This window comes from Galeopterus variegatus, unplaced genomic scaffold (assembly GCF_000696425.1).
Source record: "Galeopterus variegatus unplaced genomic scaffold, G_variegatus-3.0.2 Scaffold2517, whole genome shotgun sequence".
NCBI lineage: Eukaryota > Metazoa > Chordata > Mammalia > Dermoptera > Cynocephalidae > Galeopterus > Galeopterus variegatus.
In genome coordinates this window covers 168,251-191,467 of record NW_007728628.1, presented here as the reverse complement: position 1 = coordinate 191,467, position 23,217 = coordinate 168,251, and the positions used below count along the sequence as shown (strand labels likewise).

The following is a 23,217-nucleotide window of genomic DNA, read 5'->3' as shown; positions in this document are numbered from 1 at the left end:
TCAACTTGTTTGAACAAATGTTCAAAAAACATTTCTAAGGGAATATTCCAGAAAAACATACTCACTTAAGGTTTTAAAACAGATGTTCAGTCTCTAGGATTGTGTTTCTTTGCAGCCATTATTATTGGATGCAATAAGTGGGACCAAATCACTTCAAGGTTTAAACTATGGTGGGTCTTCAGATTTTTCTTGTAGCTTTATTGTGGACCAGGGGAGGGATGAGTCAGAAAGCAGAGCATAATGCTGAGGAGGCAGCATACTGTTGTGCTTCAGTGCCTGGGCTTCAGAGTTAGGCAGACCAAGTCTTAGATCCCTGACTCTATAACCTCTCAGAGCCTCAGTTTCTCTATCTGTAAAATGGGAATAATAACACTCCTTACTTGATAGGTTTGTGAAGAGGACTAAAAGAGATGTCACATGTAAAAGGTCTGCATAGTGTATATCACGTATTAAGCACTTAATAAGTGCTAGACGATATTGTTATTAACATTACTATGAGAACTACTCGTACCTTTACTACTGCTACTGCTATTACTAGTACAGGCAAAGGGGGCTCTTCCCAAATTAGATGGGGAGTTGAAGAGGGCCTCAGGGTCATGATTTCCTAGGCTATGAAGAAAGTAGTAATACCAAAGAGGAAGAGTCCAGGACTACAATTCTAGCTTGGGAGAGGGTAAATACTAGAGCAGCGCAGGGACCTGCTATATTATTTTTCTCATCTCAGATGAAAGCTCTTCTACCCTTCCTTAGTTTGCTATGTGACCTAGCTCAGGCCACTTTAGATCTCTGGGTGTCAGTACCAACCCTTAGAAATAAAACACCATAGCACTTATTTGCAAGCTAGCTGGCCTGTACCAGAGGCCTAATCTTTGAATGGAACATGGTATGAGCAAACCGAGCCACAAAGTGCATGGTACTAGCCTCTAAACTCACTAAACTAACCAACTCCTAATCCAGAGGCATACTATAGCCACCACCAGGATTTTTATTAACCACTGCCAAACAGTGATATCTTCGGCTTTTGCCAGAAAGAAGCATGGTCTTACTTTCAATATAGCCATCCCCTTCAAATTTCACATTTTCCATCTATGTTTGTTAATCCATGATAACTCTTCAAGGAGCTTCATTCATTCATTCATTTATCCATCCATTCAACAAATATTTATCGAGCAATGACAACATGCCAAACATTGTTCTAGGCACTGGGGATACAACAGTGAACCAGACAGAAAGTCCCTGCTATCATGAAGCTTACAGTCAAGTTGCCTGGTCTGGCCAAATGTAGTATACCAAGAAACTTTACTGGGAAAAGTTTAGTTTAGGTTTTAGAAATAAATGATGATCAAGACTTTCCAACTGGACATGTCATCTGGGAGGGAGGGTTGGGTGGAGAGAGAGGAGATGGTCTTGCATGCAGCTTGAGAATATGCTCAGAGGGTGGTTTGGGAAAGGGCTTTAATAATAATATGAATGTATTTTGATTTCTCAGATTAATCTGGTTTATATGAACTATATAGCTAATATGTTGTACAACTAATATACACTGTATACTTTTTAAATACAATAAGAAAGTAATGTGATTTTTATTGTATAGTTCATAAACTGGCTCTGAAGGCAGTTTTAAAAGCAGCATTCCAAAAATATTCCGAGCAATGGCAGCCTCATCAGAACAAGTATTTATCTCCCAGAGGGGACTACTTCGAAAAGTACAGTATGCATTTGGGTGTACAAGTTCTGGTATGTTTTAAAAATAAATATTAAATTAGCAGTTAATTTGTTTAAAAACAATGAAAAAAATAGAAACCTAGAATTGAAAAAACAGATTTTTAAATATATATCCATTATATGTTTGGACTTATGGTTATACAACTCGATGAGTAATTATAAAATCAGCTTACTTTAAAAAGCACTGAATCAAATTTGTCTTTGCACTTAGATTCATTCAGTTAATTCATTCATAGTCTTTTGCATATGGATTTTGAAAAACATAGTACAGTTATTTGGCCATTTCCTATGCTATGTTACATTTTTTTAAATATGAAAATTAATCTTTTAGTTATATGACAGGCCTACAGAAATACTGCCTCCTGATTTGATGCCAGTGTATGATCAAGTTCCTTGCATTTTAACTGGTATTTACGTTACAGGCAGAATGTTAAATCAGGAATTGTAAACAATTCCTAGGCAATGTGTATAATGTTCGTAAGTCATTCCTAGAAATTGTTCACAATGCCTGTAACATATATGCAACTAGCAAGATGCCTGAAATGTATAGAAAACCTTCAAGATGCTAACTGGCCATCGCTATGACATCTCTGGATCACAACATTTGTTTTAGCCATTCTACTTATTTAGCTGTTTGTATGTTTAGATATTAATCATAATTCTAGTAATAATAGTACTACATTATTTTCATAGTTCTCATGGATTCCTGGATTGTTGCCAGCTGTTTGGTGATCCGAGGCTTTGGATATGCTCATTTTAAGAGACATTAGGAATAAAATAAACCAATAAATAGGAATAAAGGGAATTTGGTTTGTCAGATATGCTAAGGCCCCATCTAAATTTTCTTATTCCTGTTCATGGGCTTTAGCCCAAGCTTCCTTGCCTTTTCTACCAGCTCACTCGACCCTGTCCAAGAAGTTATTTATTTATTTATTTATTTATTGATATCATAACTCTTCCAAGCTTTCCCAGGCCACTCAAAAGAAACCTAGTAACTTTTACCAACCCCACTCTGACTGAACATGAAACTTTATTGCCTGTACCTGCCCACTTCCCTGCTAATGTTTAATCTGTATATTTGATTCCTGTGTATATTTATCTTATTTTCATTTATTATTTTGCAATGATCTACATACTGGTTTATGTCAACATTGTCTGTTATGGTTTATATCTATGTAACCACCCCAAACTAATTTGGAGATGAAGGAAAAAAAGTCAAATTAGTCTAGGCTTTGAGTGTTAAGATCATGTTAAATCACTGATTGAAATTCTTGATGCTGTCTGGATGGAATGTTTCTAGTCAATGTTTCTGTCACTGAACCATCCCAGGGATCCCAGTTGGATGAGGCCAGATAATGAGCTGGCAAGATGGGATGTGGGACTAAGAGGGAAACCTCTGAGAGGTTGGGCAGGGCCTTCGGACAATTGACCTCAGAATCTAGTATAGGTGCCAAGGAATTGGCTGGTATGGTAAGATACTGCCGAGCAATATTTGGCAGTCATATAAATAGGCCCTTTAAGCTCAGATAATGGCCTTCACGGCATTTCTATTCCCACTGTTTCCAGATATGACCCACCTCTCAGGGCCCAGTTTAGTCCTCTCTCCTCTCTGAAGACCCTCTAGTCACTTCAGGCCATGTTGGTCTGTCTTTTCTTTGAACTCCTCCAACTCTTTAATTTCATATTGTCTCTAGCACTAAATTGAGCCAGTCTAATTATGTACTGTATGATATTTTTTATGTATGCCTTGTACTTATGGTGACCATATTTTCCAAACCAAAAATTGGGATGCATTATCTGAAAATTTCATCAGACTATTTGAAATTAGCCGTGTCCTGGAAGATGGATGCTTATTCTTTTCTGTGTCTGTCACCTACTAAATGTTCAATATTGGCTGCTATTGATGATACAAAGTTAAAGAAGTATGCAGGATGGCATCTACTAAGTGACAAATAAAGGACACTGATATTCTGTGGAGTGTCCTGTACAGAGAGGTATTGCCCAAATGATGGGCAATGATATATTGATGTATTGAATGATGTATTGATCCTGAAGAAGTAAAAAAGTGTGAGAAAGGAAGAAGGGCAACAAAAAGTACCAGTAGTGAGAGATGTTGTATAAGAATCATCATATAAGACATCACATAAAGACAGTCTAAAAAGATTGGACCTCGTTATTCAGAAAGACGGGAGTGAAAGAGGTTTATCATAGAAGTCCGTAATGGTGTGGATTAGGTAGACTTGGATTTGTTTGCCAAATTCTAGAATTCTTTACTGGGTTACCTATATTTGTGCATATCAAAATTTCAAGTAAATTTAGGAAAATAAAAGAGGTGATAAGCACACGGAACTTGTTATTTTGAGATGTGGTACAGACCGAGTACATAGCTTGAAGAAGAGTTTATATCCATTTTAGGTTGTAAGATCCGTAAGGGACACTGAACTGTTTTTATCCATTAACTTTTTAGGTAGATTAGTTGATAACATAACTAGTTAATCCGTTATAGAGAACAGGGTTAACAATGACAACCTGAGCTGCACAAAAAGCCTTCCCCAGAGAATCAACAGCAAAGCAGCAATGTAGCTCAACTGCAGGGCTCAAATGCTGGTTCCCACAGGAAGTTCCCCCATTGTAGAAGTAGCCAAAAGACAACAAATTAGTTATAGTGCAGAGTTCAAGTGGTGGGAATAGTGCATAATCCAACACAGAACTGAAAGAAAAAAAAAATCCCACAGATCAGAGACAAAGTTCTGATATTAACCAGTAAAGGTCTAACACCACCAAAGAATACCTTAAAACCTAGAAGGGCTGGAATCCTCACACCTCCCAAGCCAGGGTGGGGGGAACAGCTGGGGGCCTCAGCCATGCCGCCCCTGACATCTGCATCCAGCCCAATGACGACCACCAGGCCACTGTCAGTAGCACCCCAGGCTCCTGAGCTGGGGTGGTGGAAGACCAAGGGCCTCAGCCAAGCCCCCCAGTGAACACATCCAACCCAGCAACAACCACCAAGCTGCTGCCAGAAGTGGGGGGGAGCCGAGGTCCTCAGCCACGTCCCCCTGATGTCTGCATCCATCCTAGCAATGACCACCAAGCCATCCCCAGATGTGCCCCAGGCTCCCCAGCCAGCATGTGTGGGGGGGGTGCCAAGGTCCTCAGCCATGGCTCCCTGACATTCATACCCAGCCCAGAGATGACGACCAGGACATTGCTGGAAGTTCTGCAGGCTCCCGAGCCAGGGTCAGGGGACCCAAGGGCTTCAGCCATGCCTCCCCGATGTCCCCTTCCAGCCCAGTGATGACCACCAGGCTGCTGCTGGAAGTGTCCCTGGCTTCTGAGCCAGGGTCGGGGGTGCTGAGAGCCTCAGCCACACCCCCGCTGACATCCACATCCAGCCCAGCAACGACCACCAGCCAGCTTCTGGAAGCACCTCAGGCTCCCAGGTTGGAGTGGTGGAGGGCCAAGGGCCTTAGCTACGACCTCCAGTGTCTGCCTCCAACCCAGCGATGACCACCAAGCTGTCGCCAGAAGTGCCCCAGGCTCCCAAGCTGGGGTGGAGGTGAGGCGAGGTCCTCAGCCATGCCCCACTGATGTTCACATCCAGCCCAGTGACCACGATCAGGTCACCGTCTGAAGCATTCTGGGCTCCCAAGCTGGGGTGATGGGGGGCCGATGGCCTCAGCCATGCCCCACTGAAGTCTGAATCCAGCCCAGACACAACCAAGCTTCTGTAGGGAGACCCCTGGGTTCCACTGCTGGAATGAGGGGGATGCCATGGACCTGAACCAGGCCATTCCTTCTTCCTCCTCCCCCCACTCTATCCCCCTCTCCTTTCCCCTCTCCCTCTCCCCCCAACTGCTCCACAACAACATCTTAGAATGTAAAACAATAATAATAACAAGAATAAGTGAATGAATGAATGAATGGATAGATAGATAGATAGATAGATAGATAGATAGATAAAAATAAAGTTATCCAAATCAGACTTCCTGACTGACTTAGAATACCTCTTTGTGGACTCCTGCAAGGTCATTTCTGTTACCTCAAGTGAAAGCTAGCTCGGAAGGCTTACTAGAGCCAAGGACTTCCTGATTTTTTAACTTTTGGGGATTAACGTGTTCTATGCCTGTTGTGAGCCTAGTGGATAACTGGGCATTGTTGGAGACAGAAAAAAAGTGTAAGGCATTGTTCTTGCCCTGGGAAAGCTTAGGGGAGAGCTGCATGGTTAACTTGTTGGTACTTTTCCCCCAAAGTACTACCCATCTTTCCCTGCCCCTTTCGCATCCTCATTCTATCCTGGAAAGAGAGATTCAGGCTCTCATCACCTTCTGTTTAGATTTCTGCAATTACTTGTTTTTTAAAAATTTGTTTTTATTGAAACATAATTGATTATACATATTTGTGGGGTACAGAGTTAAATATCAATACCAGTGTACAATATGTGATGTTCAAATCAGGCTAATTAGCATATTCATCATTCCAAAATGTAATCATCCTTTGTGTCCATTAGCCAATTTCTCACCAGGCCCCCGCCCCGCAACTTTCCCACCTCTAGTAACCACAGTTCTGTTGAAAGTTCAATGTATTCTTGTGATTGTTGCATCTTTTATTATTTATTTATCTATTTATTTATATTTTAGCTCCTACCTATGAGTGAGGACATGCAATATTTCTCTTTCTGTGCCTGGCTTTTTCACTTAACATAATTTTCTCAAAGTTCATACATGCTGCTGAGAATGGCAGAATTGCATTCATTTTTTATGACTGAGTAGTATTCCATTGTGCATGTATACCACATTTTCCTTATCCAGTTTTCTGTCAGTGGACATTCAGGTTGGTTCCAACTTTTGGCTATTGTAAATAGAGCTGTGATAAACATGGGAGTTCTGCAATAACTTTTTCAGAAGCCTCTCTGCCTCTAACCTTTACACCATAGCCACAGGTTTTGTCCTAAATCACAGATGTGATCTTGTCACTTCCTAGTTGACAAATCCTCAGTGGCTATCCATTGCCTGTGGGATTAACTCCTAACACTGGAAATAACATTCAGTGCCATTCACTGTCTGGACCTGATCTCCATTAGGTTCAACTCCCACCATATACTCAGTTCTCCAGCGTTACCCAACCACTCTTTATTTATTCGATACAGCACATTCTTACATACTGGTAGGTTATTTTATGCTCTCTACCTAGAATATCTGTCTCTAACATTTGCCATCTGAAAAAAATCCTACTTGTTCTTCATACATTACCTTCTCTGAAATTTTTTCCAATGCTCTCCGGTGAAATTAATTGCTTGTTTTCTCTGCTCTAATAGATGGAGAAGATAAAGACTCATATTCATAATCAACTTTATTCATAAGCAGCTGAAATAGGCTTCATGGTGTAATTTGAAGCCTGTTGGGAAGGTCTTCATCCCTGGCAATTCATAAAATTTAAGTACTGGAAGAAACTTGAAGTCACCTGGTCCAAACTCTTTCATACCAGTGAGTATCTTTCAAGGCCCAGAAAGATGAAATAAACGACTTATTCAAGCTCGTACTATCAGTGTTATGTCCTTAGGGGTAAATCAGTGGTAGAATCCTGTTCTAGCCCCTTTTCACTTGCATCACATTGCCTCTTGGGATAGACCAAAGTTCTTTTAATAGTTGATTTAGTCATATACTCTAGTTTTGGGTTTATTATTGCCTTCGAGCTCCTTTTAAAGTACAATAACCCATGAAGGGATATCATATTGTCTTCAACACTTCTATATAAATACATTTATCAGATCAATTTTCTCTGAAACGTGAAGCATTAGAAGCAGCAGGGGAGTATATAGGATAAAATGGGAATAAAAGAGAAGTTGAACCAACTCTCTAATTTTGATCCCAAATCATTTTCCCCTGAGAAACCAAGGAACAAATAGTGGCACAGGAAAATTCGAGAAATTTAAGAGGTCACATGTAGCATTTTTCATCAGTTCCTGAATTCTGCTGTCATGAAAAATATTCTATTGACTCCAGTACAGTGCTGGAAGGCCCATGTGTGTCCTGGCTATAACAGATAGCAAATTGGAGAAATTTCAAGAGAGTTGTTGAAAGATAACTGGGATCAGTGAAATAGCCTCAGACTTCCTGACGGATGAAGGCAACTTAGAGGCTCTAGGGACAGGGAGTCTGAGAGGAAGGAGGGGACTATGATAATATCCCATAACTATGAGAAATTAAGTACAACTATTTGAAATGGTATCAGAAGAAGAAAGTGAGATTAATGCTGTAAAATTAATATGGGGTAGAATATATGCTGACAAGGTAGAAAATATCTTAGCAGAAAAAAAAAATGAATGATGGCATCATCTTCTCAGGGGAGGAGGTAGAAGCTCAGGAACTTGAAAAATGCCCAAGGATAGTGCTGGGAATAAACATGAAGAGTTCTAGTTTGAGTGACAGGATGGGTATTTTCTAATTTAGAACTTCAGGTCTAAGGAAATCTGAGCATTGTTGCTCCCTAGTCTTTTGGATGTCATGGAAATAGCACTGAAGTGAGAGGCAAAAGGTGACTAGAAGGCGAGGGGTAAAATTATTGGTAGACATTGTCTTTGGGTCAAATATTTTTCAGATCTTGAAATACAGAAACCAGCAATGGTGACTGTGTAGTGTACAGTTGTCTAAATCTTGATATATTCTTTCTTTAATTTTTTTATCTCAAGATTTTGTCTTTGTCTTTAGTTTTCAGAAGTTTAGTTATGATGTGTCTTGGAAAGGATTTCTTTGGCTTTCCTGTTTGGGGTTTACTAAACTTCTTGAATATGTGGGTTTATGACTTTCAACAAATCTGGGAAGTTTTCAACTTGACTCTTTCTTCTCTTTTTCTGGGACCTGATGATATGAATGCTGGATCTTTTGCTACTGTCCCACAAGTCCCTGTGACTCTATTTTTCTCTCATTCTGTTTCTTCTCTGTTGTTCAGGTTGAGTAAATCCTATTGATATGTCCTCAAATTCACTGATTTTATCTTCTGACACTTGGCTATTAAGCCCATCCAGTGAGTTCTTAAAAAAATTTGTTATTCTATTTTTCATTTCTATAATTTCCATTTGATTTTTTACTGTAATTTCTATTTCTGTGCTGAGATTATTATGTCTTCATGTATTTAAAGAGAATTTGTAATACTTGCTGAGTCATTTTATGATTTAAAAAATCTTTGTTGCTTTAAAATCCTTGTCAGATAATTCCATCATCTGATTCATTTCGGTATTAGTATCAGTTGACTGTCTTCTCATTCAAGTTTTGATTTTTTTTATTGTATCCTGGACATTTTCTCTAATATGTTAGAAGATTCTGGGCCCTATTTAAATTTTGTATTTTAGCAGCTACTCACCCTGTTTAGGTTTAGCACACAAGTCCTACTTGTCTACTTTTCTGAGCTGTGGTTTCAATGGCTGTCTAATTTTCAGCACATTTCCAGTGCTATTCTGATCTGTTTGGTTTGTCTTATGCTACTGGGGCTTCCACCGGTCCCAGCTTGTACTGCTTGAAGAAGTAGAAGGGGCTTCCCCAGGCAGGGCCATCTGGTCCTTCTAACTAGGGAATGAAATCTCTGGCTTGTGGGGATGAAGAGAGTGCTTCCTACCTAGGTTTTTGTTGTGGCGGGATCTCCTTGTCTGTGCCACTCAGCCACCCAGTGTCTCGGGTGGTGGTAGCATGGTAGTTTCAGGTCCTACAGAGAAAAAGAGCACTTCTCCTGACCACTTAGTGTTAGTGGAGAGATCAATCCTTGCCTGTGGTGCTGGTCTGGCCTGGTGTTATCGTCAGGACTCCATGTGATCTGGGGGAGGAATGAACCTTACCTGCACCATGTTTGGTTGTTAAGTTGAGGGTCAGGAAGTGCCAGGCCTGGGTTACTTTCTTCTATTGAGTAACATGATATAAACCACCTTGCCACTGTGTTTTTCCTACAATCCTGGGGATGCCTAGCCAGTTCTACTTTTCAGATTTCTCCTTTGTTTGTTTCTTACAATTGTACATAGTGGGGAAAAGGAGAGAGGTATGAATCAATGCTATCGTGTCTGGACAGGAAGTCCTATGTGTATATCCCTTCTTTACTTTTACTTTTATGAAGAATGGCATTTTTTGATGGTGACTAGAATGTGGGACTGACTTTGGCTGAGGATCAGTGCAATATGGGACAGATCTTCAGAATATGTAATAGTTTTAACGAAAAGACTATGGGATTTACAACATGAGGAACAAGAATTGGCTGAGCAGCTACATCTTGTTTCTGGGGAAGTAGAATTCCTTGGGGAGTACTATATCCATCTAATCATTTATATAAGTCCTTGGACTGTTGGAGGAATAATTAGAGGTCAGCCTATGCTGCTCTGAGTACCTGGGATAATTGTACACATTGGAGAAAGTTGTGGAAAGAGGCAGAGTGCAGGAAGTCCCTGGAGTTTTACCTGTAGTTGACATGCAAAGCAGTGTTCAGATGAAGTACATCGCAATGTTGTAAATCACCTCTGCCCTACACCAAGAACACACAATGGGGGAAGGAGAGCATCTTCATAAATAGTGCTGGAAAAACTGGATATCCATATGTAGAAGAATGAAACTAGATCTGTACCTCTTGCCATATATCAAAATAAACTCAAAATGGATTAAAGACTTAAATATAAGATCAGAAACTTTACAACTTCTAAAAGAAAACACAGGGAAATACTCCATGATGTAGGACTGCACAAAGACTTCCTGAATGAGACCCCAAAAGCACGGACAACAAAAGAAAAAATAAACAAATGGGATATCAAACTAAAAAGCTTCTACACAGAAATCGAGACAATCAACAGAGTGAAAAGATTACCTGCAGAATGGGAGAAAATATTTGAGAACTATGCATTCAACAAGGGATTAATATCCAGAATATATAAGGAATTTAAGCAACTTTATAGTAAAAAGCAAATAATCCAATTAAAAATGGGCAAAGGAGCTGAGTAGATGTTTCTCAAAGGAAGACATACAAATGGCCAACAGGTATACAAAAAATATGCTCAACATCACTAATAATAAGGGAAATGCAAATTAAAACCACTTCAAATTTAGAGTGTAGGAGGGTTCCCCTTTCTCTGCATCCTCACCGGCATTTGTTATTCTCTGTCTTTTTGATAATAGCCAGACTAACTGGGGTGTGACAATATCTCAGTGTGGTATTGATTTGCATTTCCCTGATGCTGAATGATATTGAGCATTTTTTTATGTGTCTGTTGACCATTTGTGTATCTTCCTTTAAGAAATGCCTATACAGCTCCTTTGCCCATTTTTTAATCAGGGTAATTGCTTTTTTACTGTTAAGTTGTTTGAGTTCCCCAGTTAGACTGGCTATTATCAAAAAGACAGAGAATAACAAATGCTGGTGAGGATGTAGATAAAGGGGAACACTTCTGCACTGTTAGTGGGACTATAAATTAGTACAGCCATATGGAAAACAGTATGGACATTCCTCAAACAACTGCAGATAGAACTACCATATGATTCAGCAATCCCACTACTGGGTATATATCCATAGGATTGGAAATCATCATGTCAAAAGGATACCTGCACTCCCATGTTCATCACAGCTCTATTTACAATAGCCAGACTATGGAACTGACCTAAATGCCCATCTGTGGAAGACTGGATAAAGAAAATGTGGTATGTATACACAATGGAATGCTACTCAGCCATAAAAAAAGAATGAAATTCTGCCCTTCACAGCAACATGGACAAACTTGGAGAGCATTATGTTAAGTGAAACAACCCAGGTGCAGAAAGAGAAATACCACATGACCTCACTCATAAGTGGGAGCTGAATTCATAAATAAACAAATAATAAAGAAAGCTAGAGAGAGTGAAAGAAACAGCGATCACAATATGTTGAACTTTTAGAAGGAGTGAACAGAACTGTGGTTACTAGAGGTGGAAAGGGGCAGTGTTGGGGGAGTGGGAGGGGGGTTAATGAGAAATTGGTTAACAGACACAAAGAATGATTACGTATTATAGTGATGAATAAGCTAATTATCCTGATTTGACCATCACATATTGTATACAACTATTGATAGTCAACTTTGTACCCCACAAATATGTATAATAAATTATCTTTCAATTAAAAAAATGATCTTCACCCTAATGAGGAAGGTTACCAAATTATCTTCTAGGTAAATGGTGTCCTCAAGTGTGAAGTTTTTGTGCTTTGCCTGGTTGTCAATTTGAAACTAGCATGTTATTGATGAGTATACCCAACACTGCAGAAAATGGAGTTTCAAAGGAAGAACTAGAGTATGGACTATATGCTCTCCAAGGTGTCTTCTAGCTCTAAGATTTCTCAGCCACTTGGGGGCAGTGCTCTTTATAGTCAATTGTCATTCTGAGTTATCTTCTCAAAAAGTTTCTATTTCTGAAGGAGCCATAACATAGTTTGCTGGGTAGACCTCAATTGCCATTGCTGTTTCTGGTCATGACTACTGTGTCTCTCTTGGTTCTCCTAACTGGACTTTGTTTGCAGCTACTATGTGCGTTTCTCCTGGTTTTTTGGTTTCCAGTCAGTATAGTCTGGGATTCCAGACTATTACTGTCTTTGTCAGTGATAAAGTATGGTATCCAGCAGTAAAAACAATGATCTCAAGTGTGGACTTAACAGCTCAGAATGGAGTGGAACTACCATCTCCCTATTTCTAAGCATTATGCTTCTGTTAATGCAACCTAACTTTACATTAGCATTTTTGACAGCTTGCTAACTCACCTTGAACTCAGAATCAACTAACTGGACCTTAGTCTGAAAAATCTGTGCTATTACAAAGTCACATCTTCCAAGTCCTATCTTTGGACTGCCTTTTTTTGGAACCACATAAAGGGTCTAATATATATATCTTGCCAGCATTTGGGAACTGCATGGAAATCTTTGAGGCAAAAATTTAGCTCCAAGACATAAAACAGTTTCTTGCACTGTTTCTCTGACATACAAAAGGTTTTGAAAAATTTAGTCATTGATCTTTTTTTTTTTTTAGTTGCCATACCTCACTCCTCATTTTTAACCTTCAGATTTACTGTGTTTGTGTCATAAAAGCAGTGGTTGGAATCCTCCACCTTCAATTTTTCTGTACCTGTCTGCCATGTGCCTTCAACTTTCCTCCTTCCTGAGCCTGCTCAAAACCATAAAACACTTTGCTGTAATTACCTTCTTGGCCAGGAACAACAGGGGCGGCTTTGCCAGATAAGGCCAGACTAATGGGAACTTTGGCTCCAGGGTGTGGGTGGTTTACCTAGGGGGTCAGTAGGGATAAACACCTTGGTCTCAAGCCACCCCCTCTGGAACTCTTACTAGAGGCTTGCCCTATCTCAGGGTCATCAGAAGGATGAGTCAAGGGGAACTACTTCAGCATGATTAAGTATTCCTGAACTCGAAACCCAAGCCCAGGAAGACAGACCATCTGAAGAGGACTGGGTTTTGTTGGCATCCAAGAAAGATGTGGGTTTGACCAGAGCAAGAATTTCTTGGCAGTGGAATGAATGAGGGAGGACGAAACCTTCTTTTTGCAAGTCTTTAGCAATAGGCTAGAATTTGTATATATGGCAGGTATGTTTTTTTCTAGTACTCTCTGGCTGGAAGTCAGGGGAAGAGAAGATACACACTTGAGAATTTTGTGATAGATAGATCAGTTCCTTTGTAACTCTTGTGGTGGAATACATCCAGAAAGTCAGATTCTTCTCTGCAAACTTGTGATTATATTATTTGGGTCCAGGGAAGAAGAATTACAGAATCTGTTATCCTCCATTTGTCTCTTCCATCTTGAAACAGCTGTATATCCTGTTTGTGTACTGTTCACTCTTTTCCGCCCCTTCCCCAACATTCACACTTTTTCCTTGTTTATCCTCTGTGACATGAGGCAGGTCTGATGAATGTGTTCTTGCAAGATACTTTTCACAGAAAACTTATCACAGTAGTAATTGGCCAGGTAACCCACCTCTCTGTCCTGTTTGCTGGCAGAGCTGTTGAGGTTTTCAGCAAGAGGCTATAACCTTCAGGGCAGGATTGGAAAGTAGCTTTTCTTAGCAGAAATACTGCCAACAGTCTAGGCATTAGGAAACACTTTGCTGGGAAATTGAGGAGGGAAATTGTCACGGGAGAAAAGGGTATGTTCTTATGATCCAAAACAATTGCAAAGAGGCACTTTTCCCAAAAGGTACATTGAACTACTTCTTGGATTGTTACATTGTGGGGGTGGCAGTGGGAGTTGGGGGTGGAGGTAGGATGAGTAACACTTTTGTAGCATAAAACTCAAAAGCTTGGTGGAAATGGTACATTTTTTCCATTTTATGTCTAGTTGAGACTATATTAAAGAGACCAAAAATAAAAAAATAAAAACTACCCCAAGAAACTCTCCCTAGAACATTTTCAATTGTAATACCGTGTAAGGGAATCTAGTAAAAGTCCGAATTTGATCTGTCCATCACTCCTTTATGAAAAATCATGGCTTTTGTTTTTTCTTTCTATGGTGGGATACATTTCTCTGAGCTTAAAGGGAAATATATAGTACTCAATTATACTCCTGTTTAGTTTCTTTCCTTTTTGCTTGCTGTCTTTCAACTTAGGTAAGTGGAGACATCCTGGGAGTACTATTTAATAGCCATAAAATAATGTAGAAGCCATAGAGTGATATGATTGAGTGTAGACTGTCACAACAGATTGAGTTCGAATCTTGGCTCAGCTACTTACTAGCTTTATAGTCATGGACAAATCATTTAATCTTCCTATACCTTACTTTCCTCATCTCTAAAGTGGAGATAATAATATTTATTTCTTAGAGTTATTGTATAGATTAAATCTCCCTCTTTCTCTCTCCACATACATATACACACATGCACGCATACACGCACACGTGCACACACACATCTTAGTATCTTAGATCAGTGCTTGGCACTGTGTTAGTATTAGCTATGATTATACTCATCTAACTTGGGTGCAGTTCTGCTTGAAGGTAGGAAATGGATAGTGTGACCTCTGGCAACCCCTTTTAAATGAAGAATTATAGGTCTCAGAAAAATTTAGGGCCAGCCTTTGTGGCCCTGACCCATTGAGGTGACCCCAGCAGAACCACATGGCAGAGGTGACCCCTCCCCCCTCCTTGGATTCAGAGGGGAGCGCCAGCCCACGTGGCCCTGACCTGCCGAGGTGAGCCCAGCAGAACCACATGGCAGAGGTGACCCTTCACCCCTCCTTGGACCCAGAGGGGAGCACCAGCCTGCATGATCCTGACCCGCCAAGGTGAGCCGAGCAGAACCATGCCACAGAGGCAACCGCCGACCTGGAGTGGAGTGCCAGCCCACACAGCCCGACCTGCCGAGGTAAGCCCAACAGAATGGTGCAGAGCTGGGGGCTCATTTTATGACCACAGATTCTGGAACAGGACCCAAGGTGGTTTAACTTAACCACCACCACACCTACTGTCAAGGGAAGACAATTCACCAACACAGTAGCAACCAGGGCCAGTCCACAGCCAACGTCAGTGTAACAGAAGAAACAAACCCTCTACCAAATGACCAAACGTCAATGAAAAAATATTAGAATTACAAATAAACAAGAAGAAACACCACCACCAAAGGAATACAGTAATGCTCAAATCCCAGACATCATAGAACAGGGAATCATTGAAATGTCTGAAAAAGAATTCCAAGCAATGATCTTAAGAAAGCTTGAAGAAATAAAAGGAGACTCAATTAGAGAACACAGTGAAAAAAGAAAAAATACCCAGAATATGAAGGAGGAAATTTACAAAGAGATTAATACCTTAAAAAAGAATGTAGTAGGACTCCTAGAAATGAAAGATTCACTTACTGAAATAAAAAACACAACAGAGAGCTTGAACAGCAGCCTAGAGCAAGGAAAAGAAAGAATTGCAGATCATGAAGATGGTCTTTTTGAAATAACCCAGCAGACAAAAAAAGGAAAAGAGAATTAAAAATAATGAGAAAAATCTAAGAGATATAGCAGACAACCTCAAGCACTCTAACATCTGAATTATGGGTATTCCAGAAGGGGAGGAGACAGGAAAAGGTATTGAAAACCTATTCAAGGAAATAATAATAGAAAACTTCCCAGGGGTAGGGAGAGATGCAGACCTTCAGATCCAGGAAGCTCAAATGTCCCCAAACAGATTCAATCCAAAAAGATCCTGCCCAAGACACATTACAGTCAAATTTGCAAAGCTCAAAGACAAAGAGAGAATTTTAAAAGCAGCAAGAGAAAAGCATTAAGTCACCTATGAGGGAAACCCATCAGACTAACAGCAGACTTCTCAAGTGAAAATCTACAGGCCAGAAGAAAGTGGAATGATATATTCAAAACACTAAAAGAAAAAAATTGCCAGCCATGAATTCTTTACCCAGCAAGACTCTCCTTCAGAAAGGAGGAGAAAATAGTGTATTTCCCAGACAAACAAAAATTGTGGGATTTCACCTTCACACGACCAGCCCTGCAAGAAATACTCAAGGGGGTCTTTCATCTGGAATCTGAATAATGAATGTCACTGCCACAGATAAACAAAAAAAGAGCAAAACCTGCTGTTAAAACAAAAATGCCAGTGAGAAAGAGCAAGAAGCTAAATGATGCCACCTCAAATATCCAACTAACATTGAAGAAGAGAAATAAAAGGGGAAGCAATCATCAAAAGATATTTAAATCATCTAAACAAAAAGCAATTAAATGACAGGAATTAAACAATTTCTGTCAATAATCACCCTAAATGTGAATGGATTCAAATCCCCATTCAAAAGGCACAGATTGGCTGATTGGATTAAAAAGCTAGACCCAAGTATATGCTGTCTTCAAGAGACTGTCTCACATATAGAGACACAGAAGGACTAAAAGTGAAGGGATGGAAAAAGATACACCATGCAAATGGGAACCAAAAATGAGCAGGAGTAGCTACTGTTATATCGGATAAAATAGACTTTAAACTAAAAAACATAAAAAGAGACAACAAAGGCCACTATACAATGATAAAAAGATCAATCCAGCTAGGAGACATAACAATCATCAATATAGATGCATCCAATACTGGAGCTCCCAGATATATAAAGCAAACATTCTTAGACCTAAAGAAAGAAATAGGCCCTAATATGTTAATAGCGGGTGGCCTGAACACCTGTCTCTCAGTATGGGACAGGTCTTCCAGGCAACAAATCAACAAAGAGACACAGGATTTAATCTACATGTTAGACTAACTAGACCTGGCAGATATATAAAGAATATTTCACCCAGCAACTAAAGAATATACTTTCTTTTCATCAGTTCATGGAACATTCCCCATGATAGACCACATACCAGGTCACAAATCTAGCCTCAGCAAATTTTTAAAAAATTGAAATCATTCCAAGTATCTTTTCAGACCACAATGGACTAAAATTGGAAATTAATAATAAGTGAAATTCTGGAAATTATACAAGTACATGGAAAATAAATAATAAGCTCCTGAATGACCTATGGGTCCCAGGAGAAATTAAACAGGAAATCAAAAAATTTCTAGAAACTGATAAAAATAAATATACATCATACAAAAACCTGTGGGAGACTGCAAAACCATTACTAATAGGCAGATTTATTGCAATAAATGCTTACATCAAAAGAACAGAAAGACTTCAAATAAATGACCTAACACTGTCCCTGAAAGAACTTGAAAAACAACCACAATCCAAACCTGAAGGTAGTAGACGGAAAGAAATAGTTAAGATCAGAGCAGAAGTAGATGAAATAGAGACCCAAAACACAACAGAAAAGATCAACAAAACAAAAAGTTGGTTTTTTGAGAATAAAATAGACAAACCATTAGCTAGGTGAACAAAAAAAAAAAAGAGAGAGAGAGAGAGAAGACCCAAATAACAAAAAATCAGAAATGAAAAGGGAGACATTACAACCGATAGCACAGAAATACAAAGAATCATTAGAGGCTATTATAAACAACTGTATGACAACAAATAGAAAAATCTGGAAGATATAGGGCCGGCCCCATGGCGCACTCAGGAGAGTGTGGCGCTGGGAGCGCAGAGACGCTCCCGCCGCGGGTTCGGATCCTATATGGGAGTGGCCGGTGCGCTCACTGGCTGAGCGCGGTGCGGGTGACACCACACCAAGGGTTGCGATCCCCTTACTGGTCATGGAAAAGACAAAAAAAAAAAAAATCTGGAAGATATGGATAAGTTTCTAGACCCATACAAACTACCAAAACTGAACCAAGAAGAGATAGAAAACCTGAAAAGACCAATAACGAGCAAGGAGATTGATGCAGTAATTAGCAATCTTTCAACAAAGAAAAGTCTGGGTCCTTATGGCTTTACAGCCAACTTCTATCAAACTTTTAAAGAGGGGTTAATAACAATTCTCCTCAAACTATTCCAAACAAATGAAGTAGAAGCTACTCTCCCAAACTCATTCTATGAGGCCAACATAACTCTGATACCATAACCAGATAAAGACACAACAAAAAAATAAAATTACAGGCTAATATCCTTGATGAACCAGACACAAAAATCCTCAACAAAATATTAAGTCAGAATACAGCAGCATATTAAAAAAATTATACACCATGATCAGGTGGGATTCATCCCAGGCATGCAAGGATGGTTTAACATATGAAAGTCAATAAATGTGATACATCTCATCAACAAACTCAAGGACAAAGACTGTGTGACTATCTCAATAGATGCAGAAAAAAGATTTGACAAAATTCAACATACCTTCATGATAAAAACTCTCAACAAATTAGTTATAGAAGGAAAATATCTCAGCACAATAAAAGCCATTGGTGACAAGCCCATCACCAATATCATTCTGAATGGGGAAAAACTGAGGACCTTTCCTTTAAGAAAAGGAACAAGAGAAGGATGCCTACTCTCACCACTTCTACTCAAAATAGTACTGGATGTACTAGCCAGAGCAATCAGGCAAGAGAAAGAAATAAAGGGAATCCAGATTGGAAACGATGAAGTCAAACTTTCTCTATTTGCAGATGACATGATACTATCTGTAGAAAAACCTAAAGACTCTATCAAAAAACTTGTAGAGCTGGTTAATAACTTCAGTAACATTGCAGGATACAAAATGAATGCCTCCAAATCAGTTCCATTTATATACTCAAATAATGAACTAACAAAAAGAGAAATAAAGAAAGTAAGCCCATTTACAATTGTCACACACACACAAATAAAATACCTAGGGATCAATTTAACCAAGGAGGTGAAAGACCTCTAAATGAGAACTACAAACCACTTTTGAAAGAAATTAAAGACAGAAAAATATGGAAAGATATTCTATGCTCTTGGACTGGCAGAATTAACATTGTGAAAATGTGTATACTACCCAAAGTGATCTACAGATTCAATGCAATCCCCATCAAAATACCAATGACATTCTTCACAGAAATGGAAAAAACAATCGTACTCTTTTTATGGAACAACAAAAGACCCCAAATAGCCAAAGAAATTCTGAGCAAAAAAATAAAAATAAAAATAAAGCCAGAGGCATGACACTACCTGAGTTCAAATTATACTACAAAGCCATTGTAACCAAAACAGCATGGTACTGGTATAAAAATAGACAGACTATTGGAATAGAATTGAGAACCCAGAAATCACCCCTCAGGCTTACAGTCATCTGATATTGGACAAAGGTAACAAAAATCTACATTGGGGAAAAGACTGCCTCTTCAACAAGTGGTGCTGAGAAAACTGGATATCCATATGCAGAAGAATGAAACTAGATATCTACCTCTCACCATACACTAAGATCAACTGAAAGTGGATTAAAGACTTAAGTGTGAGGTCTGAAACTGTAAAATTACTAAGGGAAAATATAGGCAAAACACTTCAGCAACTAGGTCTGGGCACAGGCTTTATGAACAGGAGCCCAAAAGCACAAGCAGCAAAAGTTAAAATAAACAAATGGAACTATATCAAACTAAAAAGCTTCTTCACAGCAAAGGAAACAATTGACAGAGTGAAATGACAGCCTACAGAGTGGGAGAAAATTTTTGCTAACTATGCATCTGACATGGATTAATATCCATAATATACAGGGAACTCAAGCAATTATACAGTAAAAAAACAACCAACCCTATTAAAAAATGGGCAAAGGAGCTGAATAGACATTTCTCAAAGGAAGACATACAAATGGCCAACAGGTACATGAAAAAATGCTCAACATCATTAGTCATAAGGGAAATGCAAATTGAAACTACATTGAGATACCACCTCATCCAAGTTAGACTGGCTATAATCAAAAAGATGGTGAATAACAAATGTTGGCGAGGGTGTGGAGAGAAGGGAACACTCCTACACTGCTGATGGGACTGTAAATTAGTGCAACCACTGTGGAAAACAGTATGAAGGTTTCTCAAACAACTACAGATAGATCTTCCATACAATCCAGCAATCTCACTTCTGGGTATATACCCAGAGGAATGGAAATCATGTTGATGGGATGCCTGCACTCCCATGTTCATTGCAGCTCTGTTTACAACAGCCAAGACATGGAACCAAACTAAATGTCCATTGATGGATGATTGGATAAGGAAACTGTGGTATATATACACCATGGAATACTACTCTGCCATAAAAAAGAATGAAGTACTCTCATTTGCAGCAACATGTATGAGCCTGGAGAAGCTTATGTTGAGTGAAATAAGCAAAGTACAGAGGGATAAATACCACGTCCTCACTCATATGTGGGAGCTAAGAGAGAAAGAAGGAAGGAAAGAAAGACCACAGTGGTGCATTGGACTTGCAGAGGGAGAGAACATTCCTTGGGTTACAAAGTGGGTTGGGGTGCAAAGGGGGAGGGGGAGGGAGGTTGGGGATAATTGGGTCTGGGACACGGGGCATAAATGTAATTTGTGGTAATGGTTATGCTGCCAGTATGAATCTGGCCCTCACATCATGGGCACAAGTAGTGACAATCAGCTTTGTATCTCATGAATATTCATAACCAATTTTAAAAAATTACAAAGGATATACAGTGTAAATGTATCTAGGACACATGATTCCTATGAAAATCTGAAAGGCTGGTGTTGAGATGAATGGTTCTATTCATTTCAAAGTGCATGGGAAGATAGTTTTCCAACTGGGCATGTGAGGATTATTCATGGTTTCTGACTACCATCTGGTTATGTTTGTTTGTCCCACTCAGGTGTTTCTGACCAGAGCTGCCATACATTAGCTCTACCAGGATGATTGGTCAGTTGGCATGCCACCATACTCCAAGAACTTGCCTAGAAAGTGGCCTAGCCAAAGTTCCAAGAGCATCTGGACACCAAGTATCACTTCTGCATACTTCCATAAATGCTAATTCTTTAGTAGCATTTCAGGGAAGTAAATAGGGAAAGGCCCTAACTGGTCGCTGTATACATATCTTAATTCAGAGACAAGAGGACTGGAACACAGGAGGTAGGAATGTATTGCAGGACAAAATGGAGGTTATCTCAGGCACAGTGGAGAAGAGATTTAAATATGTAAGGAACTATGTGTAGGTAAGGTAATAGGAAAAATCTGGAAAATAAAGGTGCAAATATAGCAAATTTCTAAATTTTGCTAAAATATATTAATGTTATTTGGTTCCATTCTTAAGAGAGGAGATCTTGTCCATGAGTACTAATTTTTAAGTAGAAGATTTAAATTTATACTTTGTAAAAATCTGAGAAGCTGTCATGGATTGACTGACACTTCTATCTCTTTGATTTTCTCCTTTTTTTATCCACATAATATTAAGCTCCTGTTATGGACTATGTTTTCTAATAAGAACATAGGTCTAGGAACATGACTGTTGCTTGGGAAATGCTCTCGTATAAGAGATGGGGCTTTAGAGTGTCAGCCACTTCAGGTGTCACCTTTAGTTCAGGATTTTATTTTGTTTCCAAGCTTTTATGAGAGTGGGACTGATGTTTTATTCTTTTAAGCTTTACGCTCAGATAGCGACTCTTTGAACTTTAGAAAGATGGGGCTCATGAAAGACTTTGGAGGTGCTTTGTCACTTCCAGTGGGAGAAATCCCAGTTTTCAGGTGCTGAAGACATCCAGGATCCAACAAAATTCTTGAGAATGAAATCACTATCCTTATGATTGAATATTTTCTACTGAAACTATGTTAAAAGTCTTGTATATATTGGGACTTTACTTTCTCTGGAGGAATAAGAGCCTGATTTGACAGGAGGAAGAGGACTGGATAGATATACATTATTTGGAATATGCTTGTGATATTATCTATTGCAGAAATAGATGCCAGAAGGGAGATTTTTGGTTATCATATCAGAAAACTTGAAAATTGTAGGACACATGAGAGGCTTGGGGTTGGAATAATATAACTGCTGTTATATTATTATATAATATTTTATATAATATATTGTTATACAACAACAGTTATATTATTCCAACCACACTCATACCAGAGGAAATCCCAGTCTACAAGTGAAGTAGGGACCTGGACTCCAACCAGGAATTTGAATAGTAGGATCTGAGAAGACTGAGAAGATAATGGTGTGGGAAGAAAGGAAGGAACATTTTTTTGTAAATATTTTGAAGGGTTAATTTATTTTGGAAGAAATGGTTGAATTGATAGAAGGGGACTAGTAGTTTTGAATGTTAAAAGGTGGCAGATACTTGAAATTTTGTGTTGGTGTCATATGTTATTTGGTCTTGATGATGCTCTTTTAAAGTATAAAATGTATAATGTTTTAATAAGCTTGCTAGGGTGAGGGGTTGTATTGTTAAATGTAGGGGGGAATATCATTAATATTTTACATTGATATTATTGTATTATTTGAACTATAATAATACTCATATTCTGAACAACATATATTCTTCTCTGGTAAACTTTGTGGGAAGGGAGGGGTTGTATATGAGTAAACGTGAAGTGGGAATATTTGTGGCATTTTAGAGTGATGCTATTATTTGCAGTATAATGATACTTGTGCAATGTATAACCTCATAACTTAAGGTTGGTGGAATGGGAGAGGTTGTATAATTAGTAACTATACCAGTACCTGGAAGTAAAAGCATTTAATAAATATTTGTTGATTGAATTAATGATTAACCGAGTAATTATTTACCTGGTATTTCTAGTCTGACTATATACCTGGAAGGCCATTAGGTTGGCTCTATCAGTGGCAGGCATCTGGAGGAAGATTTGGGTATTCAGGATATGAATTTTGGAACTGTGAGACAGAGAGAGACTTGGTGTTGGAAGTCAGACTTTGGAGCTACATCACTTTTGGAAGATGACTCAAACTGAAGCTGCCAAAGAGACCAGATAACAATTAGGCAGTGATGATACCCTCTGAATTGGACTGAGTGGAAGAAAAAGTTAATGATGATGTTGTAATGGATATTTCAAACTGATGACCCCTCACTTTCTCTGTGAAATGATGTCTCTGATTTACATGGTCGAAAGAGTTGGTTCCCGGTAGCTGTGTTTCAATATTACACTATTCCTGCGA

General features: G+C 39.1%; 1 long non-coding RNA gene across 1 annotated transcript; it reads left to right on the top strand.

Moving 5' to 3' along the window:
* Window positions 1-14,611: 14,611 nt before the first annotated feature.
* LOC103598144 lies at window positions 14,612-22,807 on the top strand. The gene is made up of 2 exons (XR_551176.1): window positions 14,612-15,083; window positions 20,917-22,807. It is a non-coding gene; the product is annotated as an uncharacterized LOC103598144 (long non-coding RNA).
* Window positions 22,808-23,217: the final 410 nt, after the last annotated feature.